The sequence below is a fragment of the Ursus americanus genome, chromosome 10, assembly GCF_024610735.1.
Source record: "Ursus americanus isolate L20-20 chromosome 10, mUrsAme1.1.p, whole genome shotgun sequence".
Taxonomy (NCBI): Eukaryota; Metazoa; Chordata; class Mammalia; order Carnivora; family Ursidae; genus Ursus; species Ursus americanus.
The window spans coordinates 60,487,943-60,500,693 of record NC_142136.1 but is presented as its reverse complement, the minus strand read 5'-3'; the positions used below and the strand labels follow the sequence as shown (position 1 = coordinate 60,500,693).

The window sequence follows — 12,751 nt, the reverse complement described above, 5'->3', positions numbered from 1 at the left end:
GCGAAAATCTGAATGCCTAATTATAAAATGCGAGCAAAGGCAGTTTTCAAATAGGAACAGGATTATGTCCTCAGGAAGCAGATGGATTGTAAAATGCCAAGGATGGCTACTTCACACCCCCTCAAGACCTGTGCCCAGTTCCTTACTGGAAGGACAGCGTGGTTGTTCAGCCCTTCCCAAGAACCTTTCAACCAGCAACACTTCAAATGAAAGTATAAAGGAAACAGAGGATCCTTGCCATGTACAGCATCTGGGCCGAAATAAGAACATCTGTTCTCAGCATGAACCCTATTAGCTTCATCATTTGGCTTTCAAGGGAAAAAATGCACAATTATGATACATGGGCGTAATTGGTGGAAAGGTATCAAGTCGCGCTCGGGGCAGACGTGGCTGCTGGGGAGGAGTGCCACGCACCAAGGGACAGGAACACGCCAGCAGCCACGGCCGGCTTACCTGGAGTCAGCAGCCCCAGCTTCTAGGGACAGGGGCCATCTGGGGACTGGAAGAAAGGGAGTGAGTCAAAGGAGGAGAGGGGAGGAAGTGGTGGGAGGAAGGAGACAGAAGCAGGGAGAGGGGAGAGGAGGGAGAGGGATGGGGGGCACAAGACAGCAGGTGCCTAGAACTGAGCTGGACAGAAGGGCACAGGGTGAGGGAGGGGCACAGAGGGAGAGAAAGGCTCACCGCACCTGGCAGGCGACCGCAGCGCCCATGTCCCCGCGCTAAACCAAGACGGCCTCTGTTTGCACGGCAGCAACACCGCTTCCCAGACAGGTGGGCTCACGCACACTGCCTAAGCGCTCTGTGCCTTGGTCTTCTCGGTCCGTGAGAGGGAGAAGGCACGGCAACTCCAGGAGAGGGTAAAGGGAGGGGAAGAGTGTTAACGTGCACAAAGGACTCAGAGTAGCACTGGATGCCGAGTGAGCGCTCAGAAACCGTCCGCTGCAGTTGGTGTTATTGGTACTACCATCGGCATCAGCATTTGACAAGATCGCACTGACCCCGACAGCACGATGGGCTAAGTACTGGTATTACTTCCAAGCCACAGAGCAGGTGTGTGCAGAGGAAGGGCTTGGCCTCAGCTCTGTCTCTAGAACCCAAGCTCCCGCCCAGCTATCACGCAGGACCCTGCCACCTCCCTAAAACCCTTTGAGCTTCTTGCCGCTCCAATGCAAACAAGCCAAAAGCAGGGTAGGCTACAACTATGTCTTGATTTGTTACGTGGCAGGCCAGAAGCGGACTCTTTGCCTAGGCCCCATCATTCCAGATGGCACTACCCGCACCTTAAGGAAATAGGATGGAAATGAGATAGACGTGCGTTCAAATCCCAGCTCCACACTCAAAAGCAGCAAGCGTGGAGAGGCAATTGGCCTCCTGGCTCAGCCAGTGCTCTGTGCTGGAAACCGAGCCCAAGATGCCCCCAGGACGGCAGTGAGGACGAAACAGGACCATGTCAAGACCTCCCAGTGTCTGGCACTCGGCATGCAGCAGCTCTTTGCACCATTAAAAGCCAACATGCTTCCTGTGGGAGCCGAGCACTGAGGTGATGGGAAAGGAAGGCAGGGAGATAAACGTGGAGCGGACACAGGGAAGCGTCCGGCAGATGCAGGACCTGGAAGCAGGGACCAGAGGTGACAGACAGCGGATGGAGGCTGCAGGAAGTGGCAGAGCGGGGCTGGCTCCAGGGAGACCGAGAGCCCCATTCACCTCGACACCCTGAGAGCCTCTCTGAATAACCGTGTGGATGCTCCCGATAGCCAAAGGAAGCTTCAGTCCAGGGTTAGCTGATGTACAGAAGAATCTACATCAGAGGCCAGAGATTTATGGACTATCTGTGAAAAGGACTTCTTACCAAGTTGCTAAAGTTTTATAAAAGGCGTGTAAAAGGGACTACGTTTCTAATATCCAAAAAAACACACGGTGCGGAAAGATCCATACTCAGTGGACTCTAATAAAACTGAGCAGTGGCCCCTTCCATTTATGTGAGGTCCTTCATCCTGGAAGATGCCCTCCTGATGTTTTAGCCACGTGGGTGCTAGCATATGAAGAGCTGTTCAATCTTGGGCAAGTTGCCTAACATCTCTGAGCCTCCATTTTTTCATCTGCAAAGGAAACATAACAGTAGAACCTTCCACATAGGTGGCTGTACAACTTAAAATGAGGTAACGCGTGTCAAGAGGTCAGCACAATGCCCAGCACATGGAGGGAACTCACTCAGCACGAGCCAAGATTCCAACTGCTGTTTGCGTCATTGTTGGGCGGTTGCAATAGACAGAGTGCCGCCATAAGGCTCAAGAGTCACACAAACTCGATTTCTGGAAATGATCCAAGGAAAGCAGTCAAAAATACCAACTCCATCCTCTGCCTCTTGTCCTACACGCACCGGTTCCCAAGACCTCTCCATTCCGCGTTGTAGGAACATCTGTCCTCCACTCTGCCCTGTCCTCGTGGGGTGTTCTTCATCTCTCACAGGGTGGACCCCAACCAGCTGCAGAAGGGGCTTGCTGCTAGCACACTTAATCCGTCTGCACACAGAGGCTGAGGAGTAGCCCAGCTTTGAAGTCTAGCTTGTATTAACATTTGATTCATGCACATTTTTTTCCTTCGACTACATAGTATAACTGCATCTGCTTTCATTTAAAAAATTATTTAAATCACTAACCATTTGGTTAAATGGATATTCCCCAAACTTCCCACAGCTGCTACAGCAGCCTTGGTAACGAGCACATGGTAGGGGCTCAGCAAATGGTTCTGAACTGGAACTACAGACGTGGGGGGAAAAAAAAGCCTAGATAAAAAGATTAGGAATTGGTATGCAAATGTGTCAATAATTGGCAAATGAGGATGGTGAGATTATGGCTTTATTTTTGTCTCAATTTCCCAAGCATGGGGACAAATATTTTCTCTGGTCTCGATCATTGAAAACATACTGTTAGGACACAAAGGTGCATGGAAGTATTGCCTAGACACCACACAGCAGAGCACCCTGTGGTTGCTGCCCGGGAGAACTGTTTGCAAAGCCCAGTGTGGTTTCTGATCAGTATTTCAGCACCGGGAGAGAACAGGTGGCCAGAGTCTGACACATCGTGTGCCACCTGAATATACCACCTTCAAGAACAATGACTTCTGAAGTCAGAAGAAGATGTAACCAAGCCTGCCCCCGTATCCAGCAATAGCCACACCCCACGTCTCCCACCCGAGCCAAAGGCAATGAGTGCAGGACACGCTGTGCCTCTGGCCTGGCCCCTGGACGTGCATCAGAATCCGTGCTTGGCCTGGCTTCCCTCCTTGGTAACATGGAAGGGAGTCCACCGCTCCCGACTTACTCAGCACAGCGGACTGGCTCATCAGTGATTCTCTGGCAGTTTCCAAACACAAAATAATATTCCCGGGACTTGCTGCCAAGAAGTGGTGTATCCTGCATCCCTTCTCACTCGTGGGTGACGAAAGACAGCATCAGGTTGGTGGGGTCCGGTGTTGCAAGCAGTGATTTATTTGCTCTTTGCAATCACGGCCTCAGCTTAGTGACATCTGCCAGCCGAACATTCTCATCACGGATGTGCTTTCTTCCACTGTCTGCCCTCCGGGTGCTGCAGGCTTGGTCGGCGTTCGGCTGGAAGCTGACAACTCCTACTGGCACCGGCAGCTGACAAGAGGCCTCCGGATCGGCCAGTCACGGGCACCAACCACCCCGCCTGTCCCGCATCGGGCTTCTGCAGCTCCGGTCACCAGGTACCATTGCCAGGTCACCATATCCCACAAACCTTAGTCATCGCTCCCCTTCTCGAGCCCCACTGGCTCAAGGAAGATGCTTTTCCTTTCTCTGTAAAGCCTCATTTTCTTCTTTTTCGGTTTCATTTCCTGTTTGCATGAAAAGCCGATGAGGCAGAGGGATGAGGGGAGCAACGTGGCGAAGGGAGACGACCTGCCCGGGCGTTCACTTCCTAGAGCCTGCGGCGAGGCCAGGCCCCGTGCAGACGACTGTGGATGTGCGTGGCCTCAGCCCCAGCCGCTGGCACCCGAAGCTAGTGAGGCAAGGTGCATGCAGTGAGGCCCAGGCCCCAGATGCCAGGAGCCATGACTTTGAACAAGAGAGGTTTAAGATCTTCTGAATGCCCGTAGACCCTTTTCGGATCCAGGACCACAGGACTCTTCTTCAGGTCTCAACAAAGAACAACAAGAAAACAAAACAAAACAAAACAAAACAAAACAAAACAAAAAAAGCAATCCAAAGTAAAGAAATAAATAAATGACAATTTAGGGGAAAGACACTGGACTTACATGGGTAGACATAGATCTATACCCCAGTTCTTGTGCTAACTAGCTGAGGGGTCCTGGGCAAGTCACTTGACCTCTCTGAACTTTAGTTTTCTCATCTGAAGAAAAAAGGAGGGGTAACGTCACAAATCTCATAGAATTATGCTAAGAATTAAATCAGATAATTCGTGTCAACGCCTATCTGATACCTAGTACGTGTTTATTCAGTAATAGCTGTCATTCATCTTTGTGTTCTTGTTTTAAAGTTTTCAGTCAAGAAATGCACAAGGATAGGCCATATTTCAGATCACTTTTGTTGCCTCCCAACTTCTGGCTTATGTAATTACTTGCATGAAAACAGCCCTTAGCCCTTCCCCATCTTCCCTCCCCCACTCCCATCCCAATGTGCCCATCCTCACCCTTGGTTCCTGCAGCTGCCTGTACGAAGCCTATAGACGCAGAGGTCCTTGTCCTTTCTTCCCCAGCCTGCTTCTCAAGGGCCGGGACTGTGCCCTTCCTCGCTCCGCGGCATCTCTAGTGTCTGGGAGACAGCTTCCCACCTGCTAGGTCCTCAACACGGCGCTAGCTGAGTGGAATCCTTGCCTTAACTCTGGCAACTTGAAACACAAGCTATTGATTTCACAGGCTGAGATCTTTGAAGATTTTCAAAGTCTCAGAACCACTACCCAGTCAGAGAAGTTCAAAGAATGAATGTATCGACCAGCTCACCCTGCCCTCACAAGTCATTTACACTTCAGTCAGGGGAGGCCGGGGAAAGGTTGTTCACTGGGGAGTTTTTGCCTCTTCACACACTGCCTGATACCAGAGGAGAGGAACTTCCCTTGGTCTGCACGCCAATCATATGAACACTGTGAGTATAAAACTAGCCCTGCCTATGGGCACCAAGTCCACTCCAGTCTTGCTCCCTACAGCAAGGGACCGTGTGGCATCGGAACGGCAAAGCTGGCCCACCCCACTGGGCCCCATGTGGGAAAGCTTAGCGCCCCATCCTGGGCCCTCAGTCTACCTTTCTGTACTGAGAGGTCTGGAATACTGGTGTACCTGGAGGCCAACACTTGCCAAGCTTAAGCCGATATTTCTAGAGAAGCCTCACTCCCTATGCTCCCTGACTCGTTTCAGATTCTCTCTTTCTTTATGTAACTAGTTATAATTTAGTCTCAGTTTTTAAGATGGATTTGATGCTCCCTGAATGACCAGTAATACTATTAGTGTCGCTTAGCGATGGTACAAAGTCCTAACACCCGTGCGCGTGCATACACACACACACACACACACACACACACAATAAACAAGTAAGAGTTAAGAAAACCCTCTATGCAGTACGTGAACTGAGAAAGCCACATTATGTACAAGCTTTTTTGAAAGAAGCCATTTACTGGACGGACCTAGAATTTCATGGCCTGTTAGCGGCTTCCAGATAGGACCCACCTGATAACACTGTTGTGCTAAACCAGCCAGAAGATGGGAGATGAGAGACTCATGGGTCAGAACCCAGAGACAGAAATAAAAAATCCCAGAATGTCCCTCCTAGATTCTAATGGCCCTGGGGACAGGCAGCCCATCGCAGACAGAGAAGCTTTCCATCACTTGCTGCTAAATGGGGAGGAGACAGCTTCCCTCCCTTCCAGGTCGTATAAAACTCGACTTCTTTACAAATTTTCCCGAGATTCACATAAAAAATTATCAGGTGGCACTCCAAAACTGAATACTTGCAGATCTTAGGAACAAATTAGAAACTAGCCTGAGGGCTGCTCAGAAAAAGAGGGCATTTGGGCAAGGCCAGGAGCTGGGGACTTCAGCAGGTGGGGGTCAGCCCCCGGTGCTGGAAATAAACAACTTGCCCCAGGGGCTCGATACTGGGAGGGACCCAAGTTCCCAGAAAGGGCAGAGCTGCTCCAGCCGGACAGCCCAGGCAGTTTGCTCTCAATTATCCACCCCATGTGTAATTTCAGGAAAACTTCTTTTGTAAATTGCAGATTTTTTGACACTTAACTCAGGCAAAATGAGTTGTCCAACAGTGATTTCATGCCCAAGTAAACCTGTCATCTTCACTCTTAGCCTTTTCCTTCCCTTTGTACAGAAAAAAAGGATCCAGACATTTTCCAAGAGAAAATAAACGCCCAAAACTGAAAGATTGGAGTTTTCAAGTTTGCTTCAAACGCTGAACCTAAGAAGGGGTTCTCAAGTTGGCAAAACGCTTCCCTCCCACAGCCCTACTAAATCACCACCAACTCCAGAGGCTCTGACTCAAAGAATGTGTAAGCCTGAGCCTCATCTCATAAACACACCATTTCCATGCCCCATGTTCTAGATTCCTTGTTAGCGCAGTGCAACTCAGGGTCAGGGCAAATAAGGTAAGGAGACCATTCAAGTTCAACTTCTGAAGCTGTTTTTTTCTCTGCTCAAGTTTAGGTAGAGGCCAAGAGGGCTGTTTTCACTATTGTTTCAAACTCAACTGCTGACAACTAAGAAGTATGAGCACTTGGCAGAATTTCAAACTCCAACAATCAGCAAACGGCACAGGGAGATTGTTTTGTGTTGCTTTTCTATGGAAGAATGCCTTTTACCTTGTGGTCTTCCAGAAAGCTATGGGTACTCAGGACTTCCAGTGGCCACCCCGGTGGCCCTCAGAGCAGCCTGCTGGGGCAGGTTAACCCCAGGGGTCCAGAGGCACGTGATGCAGGGGACCACTGGCAGCCCAAGGGACATGCTCAGGAACAGGTGTCCTCCTTCCTCCGGAGGGGGGAAGCGGGGCCCACTGCTAGCCTGGCTGCTACAGGAACTGTGATTGGAACAGATTACCAAAACTATCATGAGATCTGAGGATGACTGGAAATCTTGGCTAACTGGAGAGCACCAAGCAGATTCCAGAAGGGTTATCTCCCTTCTCCTCTTTCACCGCCACTTCTGTCCCAGTGTTTAAGATGGATATGGTTTGCCTCCACCTGCATTCACTCCTTCACTCAATACCACACCCTCTCCCACACCTCCCTCGTCTGTTTCACCCATGATCCAGATCTTTCCCGGTCCCCTCTTCTTTCAAAACCCCTAATTGTGTGTACTGTTTCCTCTGGGCTCTGTCATCACTCAATGGAAGCTTAGTTATCTGATAAAATCATTTCTACTAACGTGCCAAGTCTCACAGGGGATATATGCATTCATTGGGCTAAGATGTGTTAATCAGAGAAGTGATTTTAAGTATTTGGAAGACCAGGGATTGGTATTTTGAGGGGCATGAATTAATCAGAAGTCTTTCAATGACAAGCAGCAGAAAGCCAGCTGAAACGAATTTGAACAAAAGAAGGAGTTAATTGGCTTATGTGACAGGGAAGGGCAGGGGTGGAGCTGGCCTCAAGCCCAGCGGGAGAGGAACCTTGTCCGGACCTGCACTGACTCCCGTCCAACCCTTGCCGTGTGTGGCCCAGTTTTTATCAGCTTCTCCACTGGCAGGGGCCATGCTCCCAGCAGGTCCGGGGCCACGCATGTGTAGAGCTTCCATCAAGAGAAAAGACTTCTTGGGCATCTTGGGAGAAGGACTCTGATTGGCTCAACTTGAATCACATGCCCATCTCTGGGCCAATCTCTGTGGCCAGGAGATTTGACCAGTTTTTTCATTTTCTGTTGCCACACCAAGTGGCTTAAAAAAGGTCACTTATGGTTCTGGGGCTCAGAAGTCCAGCAGAGTTTCCCCCAGACTAAAATCCAGGTGTTGGAAGGAGACTTTCCTTTCTGCTGGCTCTAGGGGAGAACCCATTTTCCTGTCTATTCAGTTTGTTGCTAGAATGTACTCCCTGTGTTTGTCAGTCTGCAGTCCCTGTTTCCTGTTTCTTTCCTGGGCCATCCTCAGCCTCTAGAGGCCACTTGGAAGCACCCATGTGATGACTTTGGACCCACTGAGATAATCCCAGGCAATCTTCAACATCCTAAAGTCCACAAGCCTGATTCCATCTGTAAAATGCCTCTTGCATGTAATGGCAATGTATATTAAAGCGCAGACTCATACGTAAATGGCAACGAGTATGTAAAACATTCCCGGGTTCTGAGAATAGAGCATCACCATCTTTTGGAAAAGGGGAGCAGCATTATTTAACTATCACAGCCAGGTTTGGGTCCTATATCCACCTGCGAAGCCAGAGCATGGGCTGGTGTGACGGACACTCTAATACAACCGCGTGGAAGGAAGAGTAAGTTCCCTAGTAAAGAACAGGACGCTGTTAGCAGTGGGAGGAAAAAGAGAGGAATGCCCACTATAAGGCAGAATGGGCCTTATTACACATTTACGTCACCGCTCCAAAGTGTTGGTGGGCTTTTTGGTGGGAGTTTTAATATTTCCAATGGCAAGGACCTAAAACATGTTTTCATGAATAAATGAATGGATGAGAGGGGAGGCAAATCAGAGGCAGAGAATTAATCTGTTACCAAGTTTACCCATCCCGAAGTGCTAGAACTTTGTTGGGCTTAACTATGAGAGACACAGAGGAAACAGAAACTACTCATAGGAATTTGGCCCAAAGAATCATGCTCACATATGGCAACAGAAGACAGCCAAGAAGGAAGGGGGGACTGGGATCTGGCCCAAGACTCATGTGCTCAAGTAGACCAGGGGCTGGAACAGAGGAGGTTTAGCCAAAGAGGCTAAATACAGCATCCATGGGATGTAGGATTCCGGACTGTTATTGAGACATATTGGCTATAGTTCAAATTCCTATAACCAGCCATACAACCTTGGGTAAGTCTGACCTTGGGTCAGTTTCATCTCCAGTGAAAAGAGAGTAGGACTACCAAGGATGTCAGTGAAGCGTTTGCCACCAGTCCCCATCCCACACCCACCCCCGACATCCATAATCAACCACAGCAGTCTTTGCAAATGAGCCCTGGCCATCCTCAGAATCCTCAAGGCAGCTCTCCAACAGCCACTACTAATTAATCCAAGTCACAACACGTATTAAAACTCCTTGGCCATTCTAGAATTAGATAATTTCTGAATTGCTTTCCAGCTTTGACATTTAATATTCTAAGGTTCTAATATAGATCCATTGCTTAGGACCAAGGGAGACCTGGACACCCCCCCCCCCTTCAAACTCTTAAGGTTGGATCAGGACAAAAACTACCTGGTGGAAAAGGCAGATGGAGCTGAACAACCATCATGACTTAATCCCAGTAATCAACAACAGTTTCACTAGGAATTCAAATCAGAAATAAAATAAATCTGCCTCTTCACCAGAAGTGAGGACCTGCTACCTGAGTGCGTTAGGATGCCTCACTGGGTGTTTCCTGATCCTTGATGTGCAGCTAATTGCCTTGAGATTACATAAATAAGCAATCCGAATTTGGGGCAGGAAGCGATGGTGCAGATAAACTGCGAAATGCCGTAGGTCGGTGCCCTAGAGTCTCTGCAATAGGGATTAGCAAACAGGAAATTTATTAGGGTGTGGTCTCTGGGTTAATACCTGTCAGGAAGGAAGAAAGTAGGATTGACGGAGGGTAATATTGGGCTATGGACTCAGCAAAGGTCTCAGCTGACTGCATGGTGAGCTCTGAAGCTGGGCTGGACTTTCAGAGATATCCCCAACTGGGACAAGGAGGTCAGACCTTTATCTGTCTCCATTTATCTGCCAGTCATCTGATGGAGGCTGCCCCCAGGAAGGGTGCAGTCCTAGGGGGAAGAGGCCGTCTTCACAGAGGGCAGTTGCCAGAGAGGACTGATCATGGAGCACACCCAGAGCTGAGGGAATAGTTCAATCTGGAAGGAAGAGCTGGGTGGAGCCACATACATAAGAGAAGCAGCAAATGGGGTCTCCTACCTGGATTGCCTCTTTAGGTGACCAGCAGTGCCCGTGGATACGGTTTATTTTTCACTGGCACTGCAGAGACTATCCTCTGGGTCTTAAACAATCTGTGGTTTCTTCAGGTGTTGACCAATGGCCAATGTTCTGGTTGTGCTCAGTAAAAATTACCAAGAGTGGGAGACATAGAAGTTTCATGGTATGGAAGTGTCACTCTGGTGGACAAGTGTCATGAGTAATTTTAATGTTCATTTTATAGTAAAAACATTGATGGACAAATGATATTATCCATGTAAGTTATGTAAAGATAGTGTATTCATTTTCTAGGGCTGCCATAACAAAATGCCCCAGACTAGGTGGCTAAAACCACAGAAGTTTAATTCCTCACAGTTCTGGAGGCTAGAAGACCAAGACCAAGGTGTTGGCAGCTTTGGTTTCTGCTGAGGCCCCTCTCCTTGACTTGCGGATGGCCACCTTCTCTCCGCGTCTTCACGTTGCTTTTCTCTGTGCGTGCACATCCCTGGTGTTTTCTCATCTTCTTATAAGGACACCAGTCCTTCTGGATTAGGGTCCTACCCTTACAACCTCCTTCTACCTTAATTACCTCTTTAAAGGCCTCATCTCCACATACAGTCACATTGCCGGGTAGGGCTTCAACATATGAATTTGGAGAGAAAAAATTCAGTCCATACATATAGTCTAGAAAAATCATTTTAACACTCTACCCATTAGTCTATGGATGAATGAATGGTAGAATGTAAGATTTATATATGGAAGCCATTAAAAATACATTTTGAGATTTTTTTTGGTCTCCCTTTGTTTTTGCTTCATTGTAGAGATTTTATTGGTTAAATTAAGATTTGGAAAACATAGAAAAGTTCAAATCAAAAATAAAAATCACCCATATTCCTATCTCCCATTTAAAAAAATTCGCATTTGCCATACTTCCTTCCAGTCATTTTTCTCTGCTACATATGAATGTCTTTTATGGATTGAATCGTATTATAGATACATCTTGTATCTACATTTTTACTACATAGTCTCATTTTATCATTGCTCAATTTTAAAAGAAAGACAATATATCCACAATTTAATTGTCTGATATCTTATTTTATGAGCTACTGCACCAAATATTTGCATGTGAATATTTTCTTGAACGTCTGGTTTCCTAACATATATATATTTTTTATAAGCATTTCCTTCTTCCTTCCTTGCTATGCAAATTTTCAACACTCTTTTAGGTCCATTTCAAGCCCTCCCTCATTGAGTAACATCTTCCCCAGAATGTTTGGGGCATAATAACCTGGTCTCCCTTTGGATTTGCATAACATGCTTTCTATATTATTTGTTGAATCCTGTCCTTCTTTTTTTTTTTAAAAAAAGATTTTATTTATTTTTTTGACAGAGACAGCCAGCGAGAGAGGGAACACAAGCAGGGGGAGTGGGAGAGGAAGAAGCAGGCTCATAGCAGAGGAGCCTGATGCGGCGCTCGATCCCAGAACGCCGGGATCACGCCCTGAGCCGAAGGCCGACGCTTAACGACTGAGCCACCCAGGCGCCCCTAATCCTGTCCTTCTTGTGATATGTCTTGAACTACCGTCACAGCGTGTTTTTGTTTTAAACCTTCCCTCCTACTTGACTGTAAGCCTCTTGAGCACAAAGACTGACCCTTTATTGCTCAGTATGCTATGGACAACCGATTGATTGGCTGGTTGATTGATTAGTTTGCTGGCTGCTTTGCTGTGTTCTGGAAATGAAGACTCAATCTCCAGTTGTCCGTGGAAATAGCTTTTCCCCCTGCTTATCCTTGGGAGGGTCCTGGTTTGTGGCATTTCCACAGCAGGACGAAATTGGATGCATTGTGTTCCTTTGTGTTCTCCTGATTTTCCTGCTCTGTATGCCTTGACAGCAGGAGAGTTCTATTATGTTACATCCTATTGTGTTATTATAATGGCTTAATTACTGTGTACGGGCTCCTAACTGAGAACTGGGGAGAGGGTAAATTCTATACATAAAATGTGCTATTGGTGACATTAATATGCCGCCAGGTTTAGTTGTGTCTCCATTGCTCAGGTTCACATTAAAATTCAAAGTGTTACCAAATATATGTTATAGGTAAAGAATCTATTTTAACTTCCTTTAGAGGGTGAATTAAGCTTCAGTCAAAACACACTCTAGAAAGAGGAACTTTGATGTTCTGATGTGCCCTGTAAGGTATGGCAGTCTGTCCAAATATGTTTTCTGTCTGTGCAGTAGAAGACAGCACTGTTCAATGCCTAGAGACATCTAGGAAGAAGGTATTCCTTATGCCTAATCTGGCTAAAAAAAAACCCTTAGGTTATCATTGCTAAACCAAATTTATCAGTATTTAAAATGCATACAAACTGTATCTGGCTCCCTAGGATGGGCATAACACAGTGCTGTAAATGGCTAACAGGCCAAACCCAAATGCCTTTCAATATTTAAAACTGAAGTGGGGGAGGAAAGAGGGACATGGGGAAGACAGGAGGGAGGGAGGAAGGGAGGAGAGGAGGAAGGGGTGTATATATCTGCATATATCCGTCATGTCAGAGAAATCTGCCATTTTGTTAGCTTTTTTGCAACTTCGTTAAATTTAAATTTCAGGTTACATGAACCATAGTAAGGATAGACTCAGAGCGTCCAGTCAGCAAAGCAGAGGGCATCATTTT

At 47.4% G+C, this 12,751-nt stretch overlaps 1 long non-coding RNA gene across 1 annotated transcript in view; it reads right to left on the bottom strand.

Annotated features, from left to right (window-relative positions):
- The window catches only part of LOC123791893 (uncharacterized), a 184,758-nt gene that overhangs the window by 51,574 nt on the left and 120,433 nt on the right, over window positions 1-12,751 (bottom strand). The gene's annotated exons all lie outside the window — the stretch shown is intronic.